At 52.4% G+C, this 19,501-nt stretch overlaps 1 long non-coding RNA gene across 1 annotated transcript in view; it reads right to left on the bottom strand.

Moving 5' to 3' along the window:
- The window catches only part of LOC113905477, an 8,007-nt gene extending 7,619 nt beyond the window's left edge, over window positions 1-388 (bottom strand). Inside the window, exon 1 of the long non-coding RNA XR_003514676.1 lies at window positions 1-388. This exon is cut by the window's left edge and continues 1,146 nt beyond it. This is a non-coding gene — a long non-coding RNA (uncharacterized LOC113905477).
- Window positions 389-19,501: the final 19,113 nt, after the last annotated feature.

The following is a 19,501-nucleotide window of genomic DNA, read 5'->3' as shown; positions in this document are numbered from 1 at the left end:
TATTGTATTGATACTCACATTGATTTTCCAGGAAATATCTGAAATTGTGTGGAAATCATTTATAAAGGAAAGGGCAGTTCCCGACATTCATGTGTCCCTGAGTCACTAACCCCCAAATAACTCCTGGCTCTGCTACAGCTTGCTGCTTCTGAAAATGACATTACTTAAGCCTGTCCCAGCAAGGACTCCATTTTATGTACATTCCTGTCTGAACACTTGAGAAGGGCTCACAGAGTGGGCCAACAGCTTTGCAATTTTTAAAGCACTTTTAAGTTACACGTGGGGGAGTGAATGAAGGAAAGCAGAAATATCTGAAGATACTAAGCACCTTCAGTTCAGTTCAGTCGCTCAGTCGTGTCCGACTCTTTGCGACCCCATGAATCACAGAACGCCAGGCCTCCCTGTCCATCACCAACTCCCGGAGTTCACTCAAACTCATGTCCATCGAGTCGGTGATGCCACCCAGCCATCTCATCCTCTGTTGTCCCCTTCTCCTCCTGTGCCCAATCCCTCCCAGCATCAGGGTCTTTTCCAATGAGTCAACTCTTCAATGAGGTGGCCAAAGTATTGGAGTTTCAGCTTCAGCATCAGTCCTTGCGATGAACACCCAGGACCGATCTCCTTCAGAATGGACTGGTTGGATCTCCTTGCAGTCCAAGGGACTTCTCAAGAGTCTTTTCCAACACCACAGTTCAAAAGCATCAATTCTTCAGCGCTTAGCTTTCTTCACAGTCCAACTCTCACATCCATACATGACCACTGGAAAAACCATAGCCTTGACTAGACGGACCTTTGTTGGCAAAGTAATGTCTCTGCTTTTGAATATGCTATCTAAGTTGGTCATAACTTTCCTTCCAAGGAGTAAGCATCTTTTAATTTCATGGCTGCAGTCACCATCTGCAGTGATTTTGGAGCCCCCCCCAAAATAAAGTCTGACACTGTTTCTGCTGTTTCCCCCATCTATTTCCCATGAAGTGATGGGACCAGATGCCATGATCTTAGTTTTCTGAATGTTGAGCTTTAAGCCAACTTTTTCACTCTCCTTTTTCACTTTCAAGAGGCTTTTTAGTTCCTCTTCACTTTCTGCCATAAGGGTGGTGTCATCTGCATATCTGAGATTATTGATATTTCTCCCAGCAATCTTGATTCCAGCTTGTGCTTCTTCCAGCCCAGCGTTTCTCATGATGTACTCTGCATATAAGTTAAATAAGTACCTTACCATGTGCCAAACATAAATTGTTTTATAGATATTTTCTTACTGAATCGTCTCAACAGCCATGTCAAGGGTATTTTACAGTTCTCCCCATTTCACAGATAAGACAACTGAGGTCATGGAAGTGGAGTGGCTTGCCCAAGGGTACTTGCCTAATTTTTGTTGGAATCAGGGTCATTCTTTTATTCACCTGACTCATGATGCCAGACCCATTATCAGGGACTGAAGATTCAAAGTGATGAGCACAAAGTCTATCCCTCTGGGATATTGCTAGTATCTGGGTCTGTCTGAGAGTTCCACCACACCGTAGCCTTTGAAAAACTGCTTTGCCTTCCCCTCTAGGAGGCACATATACTGTCACTCTGATTCATTCCTTGCTTTTCCAGTCATACCTATGGACTCCCTCTCTGGTGTCACCTCCTGCAGGAAGTCTTCCTTAACTTCTCCATCCCACAGTCCCCTGCCCCTCCTTCCTCTTTCTTACTGCTCTCCTTCACATGCATTTAGTCCTGGCCACTTCAGGAAAGGAGCCCTTGAGGACAGAGTGTGGCAGTTCCTCTCTGGGTTCTCTATGCCAAGCTAAGTGCTTGGGAAAACTTTGCCAATTGATGAATCATCACTGAGTGAGAGAGAGAATGGGAACTGGGAAAGACTTCAGAATACAGAGTGAGACAGACTTGGGTTCACACAAGAAAGTCTGTGTCTTTCTGTGTCTTTAGGCTGCCTCTCTCTGACCATCGGTTTTCTCTCTAGCAAATGGGGCTCATGATCCCTGCCTCCCTTACAGCCTGCAGGGAGCTGGGCTGAGGATAGAGGTCAAAGATCCATCCTTTACAGAGTGGTCCACTATGTGTCCTGAAATTCACTCTGTGTGCTTGGGCAAGACATGGCCCCCTCTGGTTCCTTTTCCCCCTGATGGCCCCAGTGACTCTATGGCCACTCCTGGCTCTGCCTTAGCTCCAGCTCATGAGAGCTTGGTGTAGAGGGCCTCAATCTTCCCAATGTCTCAGCCTTCAGAGGCCCTGGCAGGCCCAGGCTTCTCCCTCTGGTCAGCCCAGGCCAGAGACCTTCCTGGGAATCAGTGAGGCTCCAGACTTCCTGGAGCCTGAAAGGGAGAGGCTGGGAATAAGTCAGGCCTGGAGCCCCAGAGAGGCTGCTGCTGTCCTAACCAACCCACACAGGAGGTCCCCCAGGGCATCCCGGGAAGCAGGGCAGGAGGTCTAGACACACAGGCCCAAGGCTGTGGACTGAAGGGCTGAGGACAGAGCTCTGACTTGCCTCAGAACCCTGTTACACCCCTGATTTGATGCTGGGTGACTGCGGTTTTCCCCTTGGTAGGGTAGGTGCCCTTGGGAGATGATGACAAATGTCACTCCCCTTGAGCATCGCCCAGCTCAGATCACATGGTCTCTCCCTTGAACTATGCCGATGGCCACCTCACTGATCTCCTGATTTTCAGATAATGCCTTTGGATACATGTAATTATGTAGCCACCACTGCCTTCCACTGAAGATGAAGACAGAGCCATGAGACCTGGCCTTCAGGCTGCCAGAGCTGGAAGCAGTCTGGGTATTTCATGCACATTGTATCAATGAGCTTTCCCTGTGGCCTTAGGAGATTCGGATTCTCATCATCCCCAGTTTGCAGATGGGGAAACAAAGGCTCAGAGAAGCAAAGCTGCTGTCCCAGTCTAGCGTGTGCTCCATCTCCGTGTGCTTCTGTGGTAATAGTAGTGGGAGAAGGCATTTGCTGCATGCTGGCTGGGTGCTGACACCCATCTAGCCAGATTTTCTGAGCCTGTGTGTGTGTGGGTGGGGGGGGGAGCAGTGGTCCTCCTCTTTCCATTCTGCCTCCATCTGGTTGGCCCAAGAGAAGGTGGATGTCTGTAGAGGTTGAGGTGAGGGTTGGGGAGAAGGAGCTGCTGTGAGCTGTCATACTGGGAAAGCTGCAGTTCCAGCAGCATCCTGTAAAGTCCTCCAGAGGCTGGATGGCCAGAAGAGCAGGTGCAGAGTAGGAGACCTGAAGAAGAACAGAGGACATAGTGAGGAGGGGAGGCGAGGAGGAGAGGGGAGGAGGGGAGGAGGGGAGGAGGGGAGGAGGGGAGGAGGGGAGGAGGGGAGAGGAAGGAGGGGAGGGGAGTGACTTGCCTGTGGCCACCAGATCACCCCTCACTCCAGGGACCAAGAGCTCAGTGAGGTCCCTGGGCTCTCAGATGCCGATGTCTCAGAGGTCCTGAGGTGCCCGTGCCAGGACTCCCTGATTCCTCCTAAGAATTCTTTCCATCCCTCTATGTGTCCAGTTCCAGGAATTTGAGTGGCCTGAAGGCTTTTGGGAAGCCAACCCTTTCTGAAAGCTGCCTTCAAGGTGAGATGTAGAGTCCTGAGCAGACTCTTATTCCCAGATATCACTGGTTTGTCACACAAACTCTCACACTGCCTAAATTACTTCCATTAAATCATTTCTTGGGGTGAAGGTATAGAAAGCCTTTGTTAAAATAAAAATCTGTTTTCTAGACTTCTCATAGGGAGAAGGCAATGGCACCCCACTCCAGTACTGTTGCCCGGAAAATCCCATGGATGGAGGAGGCTGGTAGGCTACAGTCCATGGGGTCACTAAGAGTCAGTCACAACTGAGCGACTTCACTTTCACTTTCCACTTTCATGCACTGGAGAAGGAAATGGCAACCCACTCCAGTGTTCTTGCCTAGAGAATCCCATGGATGGAGAAGCCTGGTAGGCTGCAGTCCATGGGGTCGCACAGAGTCGGACATGACTAAAGCGACTTAGCAGCAGCAGCAGCTGCAGACTTCTCATAAATACCAGCTGAATGGTATTTTCATCTGTTAAGGGTTAGTTCAGTCGCTCAGTCGTGTCCGACTCTGTGCGACCCCATGAATCGCAGCATGCCAGGCCTCCCTGTCCATCACCAACTCCCGGAGTTCACTCAGACTCACGTCCATCGAGTCAGTGATGCTATCCAGCCATCTCATCCTCTGTCGTTCCCTTCTCCTCCTGCCCCCAATCCCTCCCAGCATCAGAGTCTTTTCCAATGAGTCAACTCTTCCCATGAGGTGGCCAAAGTACTGGAGTTTCAGCTTTAGCATCATTCCTTCCAAAGAAATCCCAGGGCTGATCTCCTTCAGAATGGACTGGTTGGATCTCCTTGCAGTCCAGGGGACTCTCAAGAGTCTTCTCCCTGTTAAGGGTTAGAATGGACAAATTCAGTTGTTTTAGACTTTTTTTTTCCACTTTTTAGCCATTGTACCCTTCTAATCAAACTATTTATTGAATAGAGCTGCTCTGATCAAAAAGGGAAAGAGACATTTGTTGAAGTCTTTACATCGGTGGTGGGCTCATAGGGACTCCAAGGAGGAGTGGCCCCTGGCCAGTTCCTGATGAATGGCTGAGACTTTGCCAGGGGGAGACAAGGAAAGGGCATCTCGGGTGGAAAGACATACTTGATGGAAGCATGACAGTAAGAGGGTGGGTGAGCTGATGGGAGAGGCAGGTCTGTGGGGAGGGCCCCTGGAGTGCCTGTGGGCTGGAGCCAGGTTGAATTTTTGCCTAACTAAAAAGTTTATGACATTTTGATACCACTTGTTTGACTTTGTGTGAATAGAATGCTAGATTTCTAATTAAAAAAATAGATATGCAATAAGCAACAAAGGTTTACTGGATAGCACAGGGAGCTCAAGTCAGTATCTTGTAATAACCTATAATGGAAAATAATTTCAAAAATAATACAGGTATATATGTATAATCTCTTTTGTTGTGCACCTGAAGCATTGTAAGTCAACTATACTTCAATAAAATATATATATTAAGAAAAAAAAACAAAACATGTCCAGTCTAGTTAAGGAACAGACCTGCATCCACTCGAGGTGCTCAGGGCTCTGATGGGGGTGTGGGGTGAAGCACAGGGGCTGAGGCAGAACCTGGGTGGGGGGACCCCAACTAGCTGGAGTCAGGGTAGGCTTCCTGGAGCAGTTATGTGATCTGCATGCTGCATCCTTTCAGACGGGTGTCAGCACCTCAAGGAGGGCGCCCAGCCAGAGGGGCCAGCGTGGGCAGAGGCTGTGTGCAGTCCTCGAAGGAGGGTGAGAAGCAGAGGAATATGGCACTGGCGCTGCCCTATCCCAGTGGGATCCCTGAGTATGGCTGGTTTCCTCCCTCCAGTGCCTCCCACCTTCCCTACCTCAAGTCTCACCCCTTTCAGCTCGTCCTTAACCCCCCCAGGACTCCCCTTCTGAAACCCAGCTGAGACTCTGGCCCTGCCATGCTCTGCCCTCCGTGGAGACCCCTGGCCCTCAGGGAAAGTCTAGGTTTCTGAGGGAGCAGTTGCTGGGAGAAGGTCCATATCAAACCTGCATGATCCCAGTCCTGCCAAGCTTTTCAGCCTCCAAGAGGCAAAGAAAGGTGAAATGGGGAGGGTGCGCGGAGGGGCCCAATGGCCTCCTCCGGATGGGGGAAGCGGAACTTCCCGAGATAAGGGCTGCCAACAATGGGGGGCTGTGTGGTGAAGCCTGTCTCCAGAGGAAATGAGTGGCCTCTGCACCATTAATCCGCTGTGGCCCACGGCACCCTGTGAAAGGGGGACCCAGGTAGGGGGAGATGTTCCCAGCCCGCCCCAACCCCCAGCACACACACACACACACACACACACACACACACAGTCCCTGACACTCCGGGTTCTCTTGCTTCCAGGATCATGCATGCAAGAAGGGATCTGGGGCAGGGGCAGAGGAGGGGGCTACTTGGGCTGGGGAAGTAGGGTTGGATTGGCTGCCCGATTGAACTCAACCCACGGCGGCGGGCCCTGGCAAGCGCCTGTTCCCTTTTGAACCCTTTGTTCTTACCTGAACCCCAGTCTCCCTTCTTCTTGGCTGTCCTTGGAGTCTGAGAACACTGCCATGCCTGTCATGCCTCTGTCAGCACATGGGGCTCAGGACATGTGCTTTACCCAAATCTGGGGACTCTGACGGGAGCTTTTAGACAACAATCTAGGCTGCTAGCAGAGACATTCAGGCTTTGTGAACAGTCGCAGCTACTGCAACTAAAGTCAGTATGGAAAGTGCACAGCCCTTTTCTCTTCTGGGCCTCAGTTTCCCTTCCTGCACTGTGAGGGATGGGATTCAGTGACCATCCTGTGGAAGATGGGCTGCTGTGGCCAATGACGAGGGGTGTGAAGCCAAGGAGTTCCCATAAGTCCTCCCCTCTCCCCACTGCCGAATACCGCCTTAGCTACTGATTAGCCATGTGACTCTGTGCAAATCCCTTCCTGCCTTGAGGACTTGGTCTCCCTGTCTGTAAATTGGGGCCCCTGGCCAGCTAGCTCACAGGAATTCTATAACCGTGGGTGTAGGGAGCTCTGCATGCTACATAGGGAGGGTTACCCAGGTTGGGGGTTGTGGGGAGTAGCTGTTTCTGAAGTGGCCCAGGCTGGGACTTTTTATCCAGGGCCCCATCTCCAGGTCCCGGAGCCTAGCCCTCTCTGCCCACCCTTCCCTCCCCACTTCCTGTCTCTCACTCTTGCCCCCACCTCTTGGATAGCCACCCTCAGGGAAAGAGGTTAAGATTCCCACCCCAGGAGACACTCAAGACAATAGACAGGACCCGTGAGGCCCTCAGATCACCAAGGTCAGCCACTCACTATTTAGACCAGGAAATCAAGGAGACAGGGACTGAGAGTGTCCTGAAGCCATACACCCTGGTTCTGGAACATTAAGGCAAGAAGGATCTTCAGGCTCAGGTTGTCTAAATCCACTCTGTTGCTGAGGCATGGAAGGGAGGAAAGCCGTGTCCAAGTTCTCCCCAAGAGCCATGACCTCCCAAGTCTAGGGTCCCTTCCTGGCCCACACCCTCCAGTGGCCCAACTAGGTTGGGATATCCCCTCCTTTCCCCAAGCTTGCAGTCAGGAACAGGGTTTGAGAGGCCGAAAAGAGAACGAATCACCACGAAACATACTGGTGTGAGCCCTTTTCCACCCACTCCACCCCTCTGTGCTTTCTTCTCCACCACCCACTGCTCCTGCGCCCTCCCAAGGATCCTTTCTTCCAGAAAGGAAAGCTGTGGAATGGGGAGGAGGAAGCAGGCGACTTTGTCCCAGGAAGGGCTTGCCTTAGTCCTGGGGGTACGTGGCTGGGGCCGGGGCGGGGGGCGGTGCTGAAACACATCAGTGCCCTCCCCACCCAGCTGCTCAGACTGCCATCACCCCCCAGGCAGTGTGTCCTGGGCATGGCCCAGCTATCTCAGAGCAAAGAAAGAAAAGCAATGCTTGCTGAATCCGCGGGCAGTGCTTAGCCCTGTGCCAACTGTCCCTATGCGAAGAACTGACTCATTGGAAAAGACCCTGATGCTGGGAGAGACTGAAGGCGGGAAGAGAAGGGGACGACAGAGGATAGATGGTTGGATGGCATCACCGACTCAATGGACATGAGCCTGAGCAAGCTCCGGGAGTTGGTGATGGAGAGGGAAGCCTGGCGTGCTGCAGTCCATGTGGTCACATAGAGTGGGACACAACTGAGTGACTGAACTGAACTGAAGTGTCCCTAAGCATGATCTCTGTTCATCCTTAGCAGAGCCCTGGAGGTGAGAATGAATGCTTCCATTTTACAGATGAAAAAGTAGTCATCCACAGACAGTAACTTCCCTAGGGTCACAAAGATGGTACATGGCAGAGTTGGGGCTAAGCCCGGCCTGGGCTCATTGTCCTGCTCCCCAATGCCCACTCCCCCCGCCCCCACTTTAGGAAACCAGTCTTATATATGAGAAAATATGATTCAACTCTGAGGCCCTCTCTTGTCCATAAGGGATTCGCTGACAAGATGACGAGATGGCCGGACCACAGCAACCACTCTTTCCTTTGTTTTCCTCTATCAAACCCACGTCCCGTCCCCGCTGGCTGGGTAGGAGTGATAAGCTGTGACTCTGGCAGGACAGGTGGGTTTCATGGTGTCATCCACACTTCCTCCCCTGTACCCTGCCGACCCCCATCAGTGGAAACACAGCCCGTTCCCCACTCTCGGTGCTCAGAAAGCCTCATATATTTTGGATCTGGGTTCATAAGTTCCCTATTTCCTGGGATCTGTGAGCCCGTACTAGATTCCCTGAAACCTCCCAGGCTGGGATCCCACACCCCCAAGATTCCTTCTGTCCCAGTTGTGAGCACCTTGAGGGTCATTGTTCTGTTTATCTGTGCTTCTCCCCACCGATCCACAAGGTCTCCTCAGGGACAGTAGGTCCAATGGATCTCTGCCCAGCAAAGGGCCGAGTACGTAGTACATGACAGGGCAAGCTTGTTCAGTGAAGGGATGTGATTGATATCAATCAAATTGATATAATCAAATATTCCTTGATTTTATCTGGCACCCGCTTTCTGCCCTTGGCGTGAAAAGAACTTTCAAGGCAAGAATAGAGAGCTCAAGATGGTGCAATGAGGTGGCCTCTAACCTTCTTAACCCTGAATTAGGTCCTGAATGTCAGTGCTGCAGCCCTGGGAGACACATGGCAAGGGGCAGCTAATGGCCCTGTCTTCTGGTCAGCTGTTTTGAAATCCTGCCACCCATCCAGTCACTGGGTGCCTGCTCTGTTCCAGACCCCAGGCCAAACACCGTCCCTGCAGTGAGGGAGGTGGTATGTCCCCACTGATGGGTAGGAAGACCGAGTTCAGAGAGTGGAAAGAACTTGCCCAAGAGTGCCTGGCTTGGAGGGGGTGACATGGAACTCCCAACCATCCCGTCCCAGTGTGGCTCTGCCTCCCAGCCTCTGATGCACTGGGGGCAGCTCTAGAGGACGACCTTCTTCTGGGTAAAGGGAGGGATCCTCTTGGCATGAGAGAATCATGAGACAGGGAGACCCCGTCCCAGGAGGAATGCAGAATGGGCAAGATGGACACTGGCGAAGATGCATAGAGAGGACAAACACTCCATAAAGGCCTGTGGAGACCTGAGGGGGAGTCAGTCTGTCCCCTCCCCAGAGCAGCTGTGCCTGGGGCCACCAGCTACAGATGAATGGAGCCCAGGAGAGGGGCCTGGCCACAGAGGCACGTGTGGATCGGCACTTGGCTGCTGGACTCAGAAAGGCTGGAACAGACAGAGTGAGAGCAGCCAGGGTTGGAGTCGGGGGATGGGGGGTAGGGGTGGGGGGTGGGGGAGCGGAGGGGACGGTTGGGGGTGGTGGTGAGGAATGCTGACAACTCTGGCGGGAAAGGCAGCTCCCATGACACAGGTGATGGGAGGGAGCCAGGGGAAGGGGTGTCTGCAGAGCTGGGCAGGGATGGAGGTAGGTGGGTGGGCAGGTGGGTGGGGAGGTGGGGTCACTGGTGAGCTAGGCTTGAGGCTCAGGGTGGAGGCGAGGCAGGGGGCCTGCTGAGCGGAAGGGATGGGGGAGAGCAACGTGAGTGTGTTTCCATGGGGATGGAAGAGGGTGAGGACAAAGCAGGGAGGTGCTGGGTGGAGAAAGAGAAAGGTGCTGGAGGGAAGAGTAGACAGGGAGCCCAGGGGTGGGACACAGGAAGTCTCTTCCACGGGACAGGCCGGAGGGAGGACAGAGCAGGGAATGGGAACAACACAGGTGAGTTTTGGGGGCAGGAAGTTAAAGATTATTCTCTGTGCAGCAAGAGAGTGGAGTGCCTCGAGGGGCAAAGGCTTGCTGCTGATGGGAGAAGGGGAGACAGCTGAGCAGAGAATCTGGAAATGCTGCCACTGAGGGCCAAATACAGCTGGACACAGACCCACGCAGGCAACCCACAGCGGGTTGACACTTATGGCGCTGACACTTGGTGACCCAGGCAGCCTGATTCCAAAGTCCAGCTTTCAACCATTACACTCTCCCCTTCATCACAAAGAACTTAGATTTATATTTATGAAGAACTTGTGAAGTGTCAGGCCCTGCACCAAGCCTTTTACAACGTGTTAACTTATTTAAGCCTCATACAATCGTAAGAGGCAAATACACTGATTACATACATGGACACATGTGAATACACACGGATACACATGGACACACAGACAGACACTCACAGATATACAGAGATGCACTGGTTCACGGCCACCCTGGGATGGAGCATGTGGTGGGGGAGGGGCAGGGCTGTGGTTAGAGACCCCTCCTGCCAGGCTCTCACCCCTCTCTCCACCTCCCCACCTGCTTTTTCCTAACGGCACCACACCCCTCTGCTCTCTGTCTCCCTAGGATCAAAGATTCTTTCTGAACCATTTTCAAACTATCCTTCCTTGTCCCCAAAGGCCCTGACTCATCCCCACTTTGGGAAGACTGAGAAATCTAAGTCCCAGGCCCGTGTGATGGAGGATTCCAGGCCCTAACCTTTAGGGTAGACTGCCTGGTGTTGGAGGTTCCTCCCAACCCCGTTACCCCACCCGCAGTCCAAGCACTCCTGGGAAAGGGCCCCTAGAACTGGAGCAGAGAAAGGCCCCTCTAGTATTTGATTGGGGTGGCTTTCACCATACCTGGGCAGTAGCTGGCTAGAAAGAAGGGGGCCTCTGCAGCTGCCTGCCTCCTATCATGCCCCACTCCCTCATGAAGGTCCTTTCTCCCCCCAACCCAGTCCCAGAGTTCACTGGCCACCTCCCTCCCCACCCCTGGTCCACCCAGCTACATAAACTAGAACTCCCTCCAGGACGTCCCCTAGCCTACAGCGATTCTACCACATTTTGAATTCTTCCTACCCTGTATCCAGATCCAGCCCCTGCCCACCAAATTCAGCCGTTCATTCATCTGCCATTGTATCCATCCTTCCCTCATCCAGGATCTAAAAGTAACTGTGTCACTGGATGCCAGAGATTCAAAAACCTTGCCTTTCCCCCTCATCAGGGCTGTGATGAGGTTCAAACAAGTTAATGGTTGTGAACATTCTGGGTAAACTGCTGGGATCTGTGCCGCGGGATAAGCTTCTCACTTGTTTCCAGAGCACAGTAATCCTGGGAGGCAAGAACCCTGAAGGCTTGAAGCCACCTGGTGCCTCTGGGAATTAAAGGATTCTGTCTGCTGGGAGCCCAGAAGTGAGGAGACGAGGGCTTCATAGTGAGGCTGGAGCCAAAGACAGGCCTGGGTGAAGGAGTTCCAGCTTTGTTCCGTGGGTGTTGGGAAGCTGAGATAGGATTTCCAGTGGGGAGTTGTAAGATCAGATCCACAGGGCAGCTCGTATGAACAGCCCATGCTATCTCCATGGAGAACATAGAGAACTTCAACGAAGAGGCCATTGGAAGTGAGGGCTGAGTCCCATTAGTAGGGGGAGAGGTGCTTATTCAGAGCTGGAGTCTGAATCTATAAGCCAAGATTAAGGTGGAGAATTCTAGAAGATTCATAAACTTGGGCATGGTCCTTTCTACTGCCTTGATCCCATGAATCATCCTGACACAGGAAGGGTGTCTGGTTGGTCTGGGGGAAGAAGAAAAGGAGACTGGGGAGAGGGTGCCCCTTCCAGGCACCCTGGGGAGCCGCAAGGATAGAGTGGGACCCAGATAGGAGCAGAGAGCAGAGGAACTGGGCAGGGCCAGTTGTGCAGGGTGTTCACTGCACAAGGGCAGCCAACTGAGGGGGTGAGTGGGTAGGGAAATCCTGGCACAGGGCTGCGTCTGCTCAAAGAGGCGCCTTCTTTCTGACTTTTGTAAAGGCCCCATAGGGTCTTACTGGGGCTCTAGGGACAGAGGAGCACAAAACGGCCTTGGAAAAAATTCAGGAGCTGAGAAGGCAGAAACCTACTAGGGCTCATCACTGTCTCTTGCTCTTCCAAAACACAGCCTAGTTGTCCCCTGGGCAACAAGGGAGATGAGGCTTCACTGGCTGGTTGAAGACTCAGCCTGAGGAAATGGGGCTATGATTGGCCCTGGGTTGGTTCTGGAATTCCCAGCTGATCCAGGCATGGGTGGCCCCATGGCAGAGGTGTGTGACTTGGCCAAGAGAGGGGCGGTCTGGCAGGGCTGACCCTGAGTTCCGCTGCTGCTCTACAGGGCACTGTCCAGCAGTTTCCAGAAGACCCAGCTGAAAAGTGAGGCATCAGATGAGGCAGTGGCCACACTCGTGTTTGCCTCCAGGAAGCTGTGAGGTGGGGGAAGTCCTGCAGGGGGCTGAGCTCAGAGTCTGGCCACATCCCATCACTTTGTGACAGTAGCATATCAGTGTACCCTCTATAGTTCAGTGTCCTCGTCCACACAGAGGTAGTGTCTGAGCCTGCCCTGAGGTACCTTTTAACTCCCAGACCAAAATCCCTGTGCATAGCCCTTCACCCTCCATCACCTCACCTGATTTTATTCCCTTCTGAGTTAGGCAGAAGGCATGAATCCTATCTGACCAGTGGGGAAACTGAGGTTTCATCACTAAGATCCAGGATCCCACAATGGGCAGGTGATGAAGCTGGAATCCACTCCCGGGCCCTGAGGTCATCACCCTGACCCGAGGTGCCTGCCTCATGGCTGCTGTGGGAGGGCCGGACATCCCCCTCCACCTAGGAGTCAGGTGTGGTAGGGAAGTTCAGGCAGGTCAGGGGGCAAGAGATCCCTCAACCTGAATGGGGCATTTTCTTCCATGACTTCCGGGGAGCCCCCACCTTTCCAGCCACCCATCTTCCTCACACGCCAGATTCCAGAGGCCTGGTCTGGGTTCTGGAGTGGTGGTTGCCATTTGAGAGCACAGACCATGCCAGGCCCACTGCTCAGCACGGTACACATGTCAACTCACTTAAGCCTCTCAACAGCTCTGCAAGGTACAGGGGTTTTATTCCCAGTTTACAGATGTGGAAACAGAAACCCAAAGCAGTTAAGTCACTGCCTGAAGTCACAGCTAGCAAGTGCTGGTGCTGGGAGCAGAGTCTGTGCCTCAACAACTCTATTGTTCTGTGCTCTGGTCCACATGGTTTACTGGGTGGGTCCCATGTCTAACTTTCCGAATGGATGGGCTAGTCCTGACCCTACAGGGCTCACCCAGCGCAGAACCAGCACAGCACTGTCTTCTGGAGCCACATGGGGTCCCAGCCATCAGGTTGGACAGCACAGGAGGCCTGGCCGGCTGGCTCTAAGTATGAGGAGTTTTCTGCAGCTCTAAAGACAGAAAGAGAAGCTCCTGCCAGACCCTGCATGAAGCCTTAGGCTGGAGGGGCCATAGCCCCCAAAGCTGCCCCTGGAGATCCAAGCCTCCTGTCCTGTCCCAAGGGACTCTATCCCACACCTGGAGTCACATGCCTCTGGTTCCTGGGAAGCTGCTTTTCACGAATGGACACGATGCTCCAATGAGTGAGAGTTTCTCATTTGGCCCTCCCCCGTCCTCCCTGCTCCAGCCTTGCTACCACACCCCACGTCAGGGCATCCCCGAGTGCAATCCCACTGCTAGAAGGGGAGAATGAAGCTCTACAGGGGCCCAGACTGGTGCAAAACCACACAGCCTGGGGACCCTGTTCTACTCCCTCTCCCTCTCCCAAGCCCCCCTGCCCAGCCCAGCACGACAGGGCTCGGCCTGGTGTTAGCACACAGATTATAATGGGTTTCCACCTCTCACAGGATAAATCCCAGTTCCTTGGCCTGGCAGGTCAGGATATGGTCCTGCCACCTGTTCCAACTGGGTCTCCCCTGTCATCCTGGGCACCTTATACACTCACCTCCCAGTTCCAACACCAGAGACCACCACAGTAGCATGCCAGTCACATGTCTTCCAGGTCCAATCATCTGTGGCCACGTCACATGGTCTAGTATGGTTGCCAGGGCCACTGGGATGTGGGGGAAGTTCTCAGAGGATGTGGGGCGTGAGCCCTGAGACTACCACCATGATGATGGAACCACTTCTGAAGGAGAAGAGCTCCTAGGCCCCTGGGCTTGCCTAATCCAAACACTGCCTTGTTAAAGTCAGGAGCTGAGGCCAGAGAGGGCCAGGGACTTGCCTGAGTCCACACAGCACATGAGTGAAGATGCCATGCAGCAGGGGTCCACTCAGGGATACAATTTCCACAGTCTGTAAGGCATTTTTACCATCGTTGCATCATTTAATGCTCACAATGACTATGCAAGTTGATTCCCAGAGTGCTCAATTTCCAGGTAAGTAAGTAGGGCCTCGGAGTGGAGGTTACACACCACGGAGTGGAAGAACTGGGATAGAATTCAGGTCTATCAGAAACCAAAAGTCTTGGGCTCTTAGAGTGGCACAACATTGGAAATGTAATTAATGTCACTGAATAGTGCACAGAACAATGGTTAAAATGGCAAATCTGATGTTGTATATATTTTGGGCTTCCCCAGTGCAATGCAATGGAGAAGGCAATGGCACCCCACTCCAGTACTCTTGCTTGGAAAATCCCATGGATGGAGGAGCCTAGTAGGCTGCAGTCCAGAGGGTCGCTAAGAATCGGACACAACTGAACAACTTCACTTTCACTTTTCACTTTCATGCATTGGAGGAGGAAATGGCAACCCACTCCAGTGTTCTTGCCTGGAGAATCCCAGGGATGGGGGAGCCTGGTGGGCTGCCGTTTATGGGGTTGCACAGAGTTGGACACGACTGAAGCGACTTAGCAGCAGCAGTAGCAGCACTGCAATGCAGGAGACACAAGAGACATGGGTTCGATTACTGGGTCGGGAAGATCTCCTGGAGGAAGGTATGGCAACCCACTCCAGTATTCTTGCCTGGAGAATCCCATGGACAGAGGAGCCTGGGAGGCTATGGTCCATAGGTCACAAAGAGTCCAGCATGACTGAAGTGACTGAGCATGCTCGCACATATATTTTAACTGCAATTTAAAAAATGAATACTGTAATATACCAAAAGCCGTCGTACACTTTAAATGGGTGGGTTGCATGGTATGTGAACTATATCTTAATAAAGTTGTTTTTTTAAAAAGCCTTGGGCTTTTAACCAGGATATTTTGCAGACTGTTGTCTCAAGGAGCTCTCAGGATAGCAGGAGAACAGACCCTGAACAGACATTCCCCAAACAAAGAGGAAGGGGAGAAGCAGAGAGAGCAGAGCCTTTAACCAGGGTTATCAGGCTGCAGGTCAGACTCTTGTGGGGTTTTGTAGCTGCCCAAATGCCCAGGTACAGTCTCTAGACATTCTGCTGCTGATTATATTGATACCAGGCTGAGAACACTGTCCTAACCCATGGCAGAGGAGACACTGAATGGGTTTTGAAGGATGAATAGGAGCCACAGGCTGGAGAAGTTTGAGAGAGGAAAGGGGATCCAGATAGAATCAAGAGTGTCTACAAAAGCCTAGAGGTGTGAGGAGGAGGGGCTGGGTGTGGCAAGTAGTCAGACCCAGTGGGTCAGCGCCAAAGAACTGTGTGAACTTCAGCTCAGAAGCCAAAAACAACAGAGGCCAACGGACGCCCCGGGCACCCTCCCTGCCACCTTACCCACTCCAACCCCCACCATCACCTGAGGCCTTCTCATCCTAGCAGTCAAGAGCCTAAATTTACCAGTGACCAAGACTCAGCCCTGAACTTTCTCTCACTTCTCACCTACCAAGGAAAGAAGCACAAAAATCCTCTAAGGAGGCCTCTACTTCAGCCCCCAAAGGCCCCTGGGGCCCATGACATGCTGCTCTGAAGGTGCTGCTTTGGGACAGGTAGGAGTACCACCCTGGGCTTTTATATCTTGGAGGTCTGAGTGCTACTGAGACAGTAGGAGGGAGGTGGGAGAAAAGGTGGAAAGAAGTGAGAAATTGTATTCATTCAAAATTTTTTTTTACTGATTGCTTACTATACACCTGGTACAGAGTGGATAAATACAGAATGAGTGAGTGAGAAGATCAGTGGGTGGGCGTGTGTGCTGGCAGCTGGCCCTTGGGGAACCTGGGTGGGGGGCTGCCAGGTGGGGCTGAGGGCCTGGAAGGAGACCCTGGGTGGGCATATCAGTGAGTGCTGCCTTGATCACAGGGGCGTCCACTGGTATTCTCTTTCAGAGGCCAGGCAGGAGGTCTAGGCCCTGACAGGCCGCTTGTGCCATAAAAGCCCTGATTTACTCTGCGGCCGCCTGCTGGCCATGATATTGCCTGCGCCTTGTTTATTTGTGAGAGCCAGGTTGGGGTCTGGCTCCTTGGTCCTTCCTTGTTTCATGTGTTCTAACCCCACATGGTGAGGAAGACGGATGCCTTGGAATTATTTTGCATGAAATAGCCGTGGAAAACTATTTAGCCGGCATTTGATTTCACCTCTTGTTACAGCATAATTTGTTATCCTGAAATATGAGCAGCTGGAGGCCTGAAAGAGCAGATGTTCCTGGGGAAGCTGAGGGATCTCCAGGCAGGGCTGGCGGTGACACAGGGCAGCAGAGGGGCACAGCTTCTGCCATGCAGGCCTGTACCCCTTAGGACTGTGGGCTGCTCATGGAGGCCTTTCTGGGGCTTGGTTTCCCCCATCTGTTAAATGGGGATGAGGACACCTCCCTCCCAGAGTTGTTGTGAGGACTGGATGAAACAGTTGACAAAAAGTACTTAACACAGTGCCTGACGCACAGTAAGATTCAATAAATGTTGGCTATTATTCCTGGAAGAGATGATTGTCCAAGAGAAGCTTTGAGAGCATGAGTAGAAGTGAACTGGGTGAAGAGATGTGTTTTCTGGCACGATATGAGAAAAGACATGGAAGGGAAAACTGGAACAATTATTTGGTGTGGCTGAAACGGAAAGAAGAAGGCAGGCAGCAGTGGGAGAGGGCACCCTTGGACTGGGAGGAAAGCTGGGTAAAGGCTGCAGAGTCAGCTAAACGGCACAACCCCCCCTACCCCCGCCACCCCGTATGTGTTTCCTAGGGCTACCATCACCAAGTACCACAACTGGGAGCCTTGAAACAAGAGCAACTTATCTCTCACAGTTCTGGAGGAGAGATGTCCAAGTCCAAGGTCAGGCAGGACTGTGCTCTCTCTGTAGGTTCTAGAGAAGACTTCTTCACCTTTTTCTAGCTTCTGCTGGTGGCCTGCAATCCTTGGAATGTCCTGGTTTGCAGTTGCATCACTCCAATCTCTGTCCCTGTTGTCACATGACAGTCTACTCCTGTGCCTGTGTTTGTATCTCCTTGTCTTCTTGTAAGGACAACAGTCATATTGGATTTAGGACCCACTCTGCAGCCTTAAAAGCAGAGTTATCCAGAACTGACTGCAGTCTGTGCCAAGGCAGAGGTCCAGAGAGGACAAAGACCTCCCCCAAGGTTACACCTGGGACCACAGCGGGGGGAGGAGAAGAGGGGGGCTGGGGCTTGTTCTCTTGGACCTCTTGGCTTGAGGTCCAACCCCCAGCCCCCCAACCCACCCTCTCCCATCACCTCAGCAGCACAGGTGCTCCCTGCTTGAGACCAAGAATTTCAAGGGTAACAGCAGATAGGGATGGGAGTGGGAGGTCCTATTGAGTTTGGAGCCCTCTGGGAGAGTGGGCACCACCAGGTGAAGGTAGGAGGAGGGTACATGTGGGTGGAAGGGCAAAGTGATGGGCTTAGGGCAGTGGGGACAGGTGTGTGTGTGTGTGTGTCTGTGAGTGTGTGTGTAGAACAATGGCCCTGAAGAGAGTGACACCAAGGAAAAAAGGAAGGATTTATTAGTCGGGAGGACTGATTGTGCCTCTCTTGAGAGAGGAGACCTCAGAACTGTGGACAAAGGTGAGGATGGGTGCTGTTGCCCTGAACTCAGAGACAAGGCCTTGTTGGATTAAGTGGTTCTCCCACTTTTAAGTTGCTGTTCTGTTAAGACCGGAGAAGGCAATGGCACCCCACTCCAGTACTCCTGCCTGGAAAATCCCATGGACGGAGGAGCCTGGTGGGCTGCAATCCATGGGGTTGCTGAGGGTCGGACACGACTGAGCGACTTCACTTTCATTTTCTGTTAAGACTCTCAGATTAGGCCGGAATGGTTATTCACTCTAAGGACATGGTGATACATGGTGTTCTCAGGCAAGCCTTGGTCCCTAGAGAACTAGAAAAGCAGCCAGGAACTGAGGGGGCAGGGCCACGGCACTTCCCATCACTGCATCTCTCTGCAGATGCCTTCCTGGACTCATGGGGGAGGTGAGACACCCCTCAGCCCTCCCTTCATCTATCCCTCAATACTGGCCACACTTGAAGACGGACTGACAAAGCTGACTCTGAACCCTCAACTCCCAATTCAGCAAGAGAACAAACATGGCCTCCGGGTCACGTGTTCATGATGGCCCAATCAGGAGCCAGGATCCCAGGTGGATAAACATGGCTGCCGGGCCCCACCCACAGTGAACCACGAGGAGTTTTTAGCGGGCTCAGTTCACCCCAGAAGGTGCCTGCCTACTAGCAAAAATCAAAGATTAATCAAATTAAAAAGAGAAAATAAGTTCACAGTGATACAAAAGGAGTATACATGATGCATTAAAAACAACCTAGGCACAGAGGAAACACGAAGTAGGGTAAAGAACAGATGACAGACACGTTCCTAACCTCGACCACAAGGACACTGGAGCACAGCTCAGGCCCTGTTCAGCTAGTTTTCCGGCTGAAAAGAACAGAGGGCAGAAGTCCTGGCTGCCTGGTCTAGGGAAACTCCCCACCGCCCCCGGAACCAGCCTGCCCCACACACCAGTGTACCCCCTGGTGATCTGATCACCTCTCTGAGTCTCCAGGTTCTCATCTGCCAAATGGGGGTGCTCATCACCCCTATCTCTCAGGTTGGGACTAACCTGAGGATGCATTTTAATAAGGGGCTGGCCCACTGGATGGGAGGTGGACTTAGGGGAGAATGGATACGTGTATATGTATAGCTGAGTCCCTTCACTGTTCCCCTCAAACTATCACAGTATTGTTTGTTAATCGGCTATTCCCCAGTACAAAATAAAAAGTTTTAAAAAAAGAAAAAGAAGGGCATAGCCCAGGGTTTAACAGTTGATAGGCACTCAGCATTTGCTAGTTCTCTCCCTTTCCTTCCTCCAATTCCAGGGTCCCAAAGATTTTAAATAAAGGACCTGCCTCCCTGGTGAAAATTAGCCTGAGGTGCTTCTTGCTGCCCTCATGAGTGTTAGGACTGGTTTTACCTTCAGCTACGGTTTGCCTTGGAAGCCAGATGCACTTCCAAATGTGAGCACAGACCGCTAGCCAAGGGTCCCCAGCTGAGCACTACCAGTACTCTAGGAGGTGCTAAGGGCCCTAATAAGGCCAGTTTCCATCAGTTTAACGTGCCCACTGTCTCCGTGTTGCTACTCTGGAAACACTGGTGCTGGCCTGGCCCCTCACCCACATCGTCTGGTAGCTGCTAGAAGACAGCAAGCCCTCTGTGGATGTTTATCAGGCAGACAGAAAACCAGGCCTAGAGCTGCTCTCCTGCACTGGCTGGCTATTG

This window comes from Bos indicus x Bos taurus, chromosome 15, assembly GCF_003369695.1.
Source record: "Bos indicus x Bos taurus breed Angus x Brahman F1 hybrid chromosome 15, Bos_hybrid_MaternalHap_v2.0, whole genome shotgun sequence".
In the NCBI taxonomy this organism is placed as follows: Eukaryota; Metazoa; Chordata; class Mammalia; order Artiodactyla; family Bovidae; genus Bos; species Bos indicus x Bos taurus.
Note: the sequence above shows the minus strand (reverse complement) of the source record. Positions and strands in the feature narration are given on the sequence as shown.